Below are 5,890 nucleotides of genomic sequence, written 5' to 3'. Positions count from 1 at the left end.
GCTGAACGGGTGACAGTCAGCCCGATCAAGCTGGGGAGGTTCAGCTGAGAGGCAGTCTGCAGCCAGGAAAGACAGAGAACTCCTAAAAAATGCGGATGGTTAGAGATTGAGGCTGAAACCTCCCCCTGGGCGCCAGCGCAGCGGCGAGACCGCGCCATCTTGGGTTGCGGCTACCGCTTACCGGCATCCAGAGAACGGATACTAAACCAGCGCCTACCAACCCGGAGGCAACAACTCGCAAGTAGCGCGACTACAAGAGCCCAGCGGAGACCTGCACCCCTCCACGGAAAGGTTAGACTTACCCCAAAGGTGCGGTTTGCAGTTCAGGTTGGAGCGAGGAACGCGTGCGCGGGCGCAGGGGGAAATCTGCGCACTCCAAAATCCGCGCACATAGAAGCCAGGGTAATCCGCAAGTGGGGAGGGCTCCCGCAGGGCCGCTGCCAGAAGGTATCGCTATAAATGAGCCCATAATTGGACTGGATGCAAGGAGGGCTACCTCAGAGTTTCCCTGATAACCGGCTACTTGTTGCCAGGGGCTTGAGTGCGCGCAGACATAACGCGCAGACATTTCGCGCAGTTCTGGAGGGTGGAACCCTGCGAGTTCGAACAGCTTCCCAGGCTCTTGTTTCCACACTTCCTCTTACTTCTGGGAGTTTGATTGTTGACCCCATTGGATGTGATTGCCCAGTTGGGGTCACTAGCAGAGCTTGTAGGGGAAGATTGTTTTTGGGGAGCCGGGGAAACGGAGCTGGGAGTGGCGCCTGGGGAACCAGCCCTGGGCGGAGATGGTTCAGGTACAATACAGAGCTCCTGGTGGGAGAGAACTTATAGCCTCGGAGGTCAATCCAGAAACACTGCCACCCAGAGGCAGAGCCACGAAATGACTCTTCTGTAAATACAGATAAGGCAATAAGGGGATTTTACGGCTGGCCTTAAAAACAGGACTGTGGCTTACAACACGGAGGAGCAGTGTACCAGAGGGAAACTCAACATTCTCCTGAATTCCGGGCGGGCCAATAAGAAGAGTAGAAGATCTGAAGCACCTGCATTACTGCACATTTTTATTTTTATTTTTTTTAAATTACTTTTTCTCCTTTTAACTAAGAAAACATTTTTTTTTCTGTTTTTCTTTTTTCTTTTTCTCCATCACCTGATTTTGCCCTTTCATTTTTATTTTTTATTTTTAACTAGTATTTTTACCGCTACCATTTTACCATTCTTTTAAGTGTCATTTTATTTTGTCTTTATTTTATTTTGGGACTAATGTTCTCCATTCTATTTTCATCGTTCCTTTAGCAACATTGTTCTCTACCTCAATTTGCCTCTGTGCTAAGCAATCTTCCCCACTTTTTCCCTTTTGCTGTCCTGTTTCTCTTACCCTACTCCAGCTTTTGATTTTCCCTATTCTTTTTACCCCCTGTCAAATTTAACCCTGCTTATATATCCTACGTCCTATCCCCTGTTCTAATCCTTATACACCTTTCCCTTATCTTCCTTCACTATCCAATTTTTTTTCCTCTTCTTCTTCTTCTTTTCTCTCTCTATTGTGTTATTGTTGTTTGCTTGATTGACGAATATATTGGGTTTTTTTTTTGAATTGTTTGTGAGGTTAGACTGCTTATTCTTTTTATTTTCCTGCCCCTCCCTCTCCCCTCCCCCCCTCCCCTGGTTATTTCTGTGTTTCTGTTTCCCCTTGCGTCGCTTGATATTATTGGTTGTTTGTAGTTTGTATTCATCTCCAGGAATCTGTTGCTGTAATCTGTTGGTATTAGTGGCGGACCTATAGGAGTTTTCTCCTCATATAAATAGTCTCTTCCCCTTTTATACTTCATTCTCTTTTCTCTCTTACTTTTTTTTTCTTTCTTTTTTCCTCCTCTTTTTCCCCTCCCTTTTCCCAATTTCATTTTTGCACTCCTTTTTTTCTTTCTTTCTTTTTTCTCTTCTACCTTTTTCTCTTATTTCCCCCTTATCTCCCAACTCTCTTAGCTCGGGTGGCCACCTTTATTTGGGGTTAGTAATATCGTAAATACAATAGTGTTCAGTGCCTGGTACGTTGTGCCTTGTTGTGTTGTATTTTGTGCCTTTAAATCAACGCAGCAGATTCAAGCAACAGCGGCCTCCTGATCACCATACGCTCTGCCTGGGGAACAGTTGCTGTGTGTGAAGCCTCCCTCCACCAGCCAGAAGAGCCACCACAGCTGTGAACAGCACCCACCAGAGGCTCTGCTATCAACAGAGGAGCCGCTGCTACCACAACCGCCCAAGGAGCAACCACAGCCCGAGGAGCCACTGCCACCCAGGGAGCAGCCACTGCCACCCAGGGTCCAGCCACTGAACGATTCAACAACTAGTCATGTCAGTGAGATCAAACATGGGTAGACAAAGAAACCCCCAAAGGAAAGAAAAGGAGGACTCGCCAGAAAAGCAGATAACTGAGACAGAGATATGCAACATGACAGAAAAAGAATTCAGAATAAGGTTCCTAGAGTACATGCACCAGATGTTCAAGAAGCAAGAAGAAACAGATGAAAAACTCAACTACTTATGCAAGAAGCTAGAAGAAACAGATGAAAAAATCAACAACTTAAGTAAGTCCCAAGAAGAAATGAAGAGCGACATAGCTTCAATAAAAAACTCCATTGAAAGTATCAACAGTAGACTGGGAGAAGCGGAGGACCGAATTAGTGAATTAGAAGACAAGGAAGCAAAACACACTCAAACTGTACGGCAAATGGAGAAAAAAATTAAAAGACAGGAGGAGAGCCTAAGGGAGCTTTGGGACAACATGAAACGAAACAACATACGAATAATAGGGGTGCCAGAACAACAGAAAGATGAACATGGATTAGAAAACCTATTCGAAGAAATAATATCAGAAAACTTCCCTGAGGTGGGGAAGAAAAAAGTCACACAAGCCCAGAGAGTCCCAAACAAGGTGAACCCGAAAAGACCCACACCAAGACACATCATAATTACCATGGCAAATGTTCAGGATAAAGAGAGAATCTTACAGGCTGCAAGAGAGAGACGGAAAGTAACATACAAGGGATCTCCCATTAGATTATCAAATGATTTCTCAACAGAAACACATCAGGCCAGAAAAGAATGGACAGAAATCTACAAAGTGATGCAAAGCAAAGGACTGAATCCAAGAATACTCTACCCAGCAAGGCTATCATTCAAAATTGAAGGGGAAATAAGAAGCTTCACAGACAAAAAAGGGCTAAGGGAGTTTATCACCACCAAGCCAGCCATGCAAGAAATGCTAAAGGGACTGGTGTAAAAAGAAGAAACATCAAGCTCAGAAAGAAAACAGCCACACACACACAAAAAAAAGAAATGGCTACAAACAAGTACCTTTCAATAATAACTTTAAATGTAAATGGACTAAATGCTCCAACCAAAAGACATCAAGTGGCTGAATGGATAAAAAAACATGACCCATACATCTGCTGTCTACAAGAGACCCACCTCATTAGAAGGGACTCACACAGACTGAAAGTGAAGGGATGGAAAAATATCTTTCACGCAAATGGAAAGGAAAAGAAAGCTGGGGTAGCAATACTTATATCTGACAAAATACATCTCAAAGTGAAGGCCATAACCAGAGATAAGGAAGGCCACTTCATAATACTAAAGGGATCAATACAACAAGAAGATATAACCCTGGTAAACATATATGCACCCAATGCAGGAGCACCCACATACGTAAGAAAACTTCTGGAAGATATCAGGGGAGAGATCGACAACAATACAATCATAGTAGGGGACTTTAATACACCACTGACATCACTGGATAAATCCGCTAGACAAAAACTCAGCAAAGAAACAGCAATCCTAAATGACTCACTAGATCAGATGGACTTAATTGACATCTTCAGAACACTTCACCCCACAGCTGCGGAATATACATTCCTCTCAGGTGCTCATGGGACATATTCAAAAATAGACCACATATTGGGTCACAAGCAAAGTCTCCACAAATTCAAGAAGATTGAAATCATAAAAAGCTTCTTCGCAGACCACGATGGCATAATGTTAGAAATAAACTACAATAAAAACAACCCAAAATACTCAAACACTTGGAAGCTGAATAGCATGTTATTAAATATTGATTGGGTTACCGATGACATCAAAGAAGAAATTAAAAACATCCTGGACACTAATGACAATGAAAACACAACAATCCAAAACCTCTGGGACACAATGAAAGCAGTCCTGAGAGGAAAGTTTATAGCTCTACAGGCCTATCTCAAAAAACAAGAAAAAATGGTAGTCAATCATCTAACTCTACAACTCAAAGAATTAGAAAGAGAGCAACAAGAAAACCCCAGAGTGAGCAGAAGGAAGGAGATAATAAAGATTAGAGCAGAAATCAATGACATAGAGACCAAAAAAACAATACAGAAAATCAATGAAACCAAGAGCTGGTTCTTTGAAAGGATAAACAAGATTGACAAACCCCTAGCCAGGCTCACCAAGAAGCAAAGAGAGAGGTCCCAAATAAACCAAATCAGAAATGATAGAGGCAAAATAACAACAGACCCCACAGAAATACAAATGATTGTTAAACAATACTACGGGCAACTCTACTCCAACAAACTAGACAACCTGGAGGAAATGGACAAATTCCTAGAAAAATACAACATTCCAAAACTCAAACAGGAAGAATCTAAAAACCTCAATAGGCCAATAACTATGGAAGAAATTGAAGCAGTCATCAGAAAGCTTCCAGCAAACAAAAGCCCAGGGCCAGACGGCTTCACAGGGGAGTTTTACCAAACATTCAAGGAAGAACTAAAACCTACCCTCCTTAGACTACTACAAAAAATTCAAGAGGAAGGAACGCTTCCAAGCTCATTCTATGAAGCCAGCATCACCCTAATACCAAAACCAGGTAAAGACATCACAATGAAAGAGAATTACAGGCCAATATCCCTCATGAACATAGATGCCAAAATCCTCAACAAAATCTTAGCAAATCGGATCCAGCAGTACATCAGAAGGATCATACACCATGACCAAGTAGGATTTATCCCAGAGATGCAAGGATGGTACAACATCCGTAAATCAATAAATGTGATACATCACATAAACAAATTGAAAGAAAAAAACCACATGGTCATATCAATTGATGCAGAAAAAGCATTCGACAAAATCCAACACCCATTTTTGATAAAAACTCTCAGAAAGGTGGGAATAGAAGGATCATACCTCAACATAATAAAAGCCATATATGACAGGCCCACAGCCAACATCATACTCAATGGACAAAAACTAACACCATTTCCCCTAAGAACAGGAACAAGACAGGGATGCCCACTCTCACCACTCCTGTTCAACATAGTACTGGAAGTATTAGCCATTGCAATTAGGCAAGAAGAAGAAATAAAAGGCATCCAAATTGGAAAAGAGGAAGTAAAACTGTCCTTATTTGCAGATGACATGATATTATACATACAAAACCCTAGAGACTCCATCAAAAAGCTACTAGACTTAATACATGAATTTGGCAATGTAGCAGGATACAAAATTAACCCCAAGAAATCTGAGGCATTTCTATACTCCAATAGTGAACTTTCAGAAAGAGAGATTAGAAAAACAATCCCATTTACCATCGCACCAAAAAAATTAAGCTACCTAGGAATAAACTTAACTAAAGAGGTTAAAGACCTCTACTCAGAAAACTACAGGACGCTGAAAAAAGAGATAGAGGAAGACATAAACAGATGGAAGAACATACCATGTTCTTGGATTGGTAGAATCAACATCATTAAAATGTCTATACTACCCAAAGCAATCTATACATTCAACGCACTCCCCATTAAAATACCAATGGCCTTCTTCAAAGATCTAGAACGAACTCTCCAAAAATTCATCTGGAATAAAA

Source organism: Myotis lucifugus, unplaced genomic scaffold, assembly GCF_000147115.1.
Source record: "Myotis lucifugus unplaced genomic scaffold, Myoluc2.0 scaffold_1351, whole genome shotgun sequence".
NCBI lineage: Eukaryota > Metazoa > Chordata > Mammalia > Chiroptera > Vespertilionidae > Myotis > Myotis lucifugus.
Note: the sequence above shows the minus strand (reverse complement) of the source record.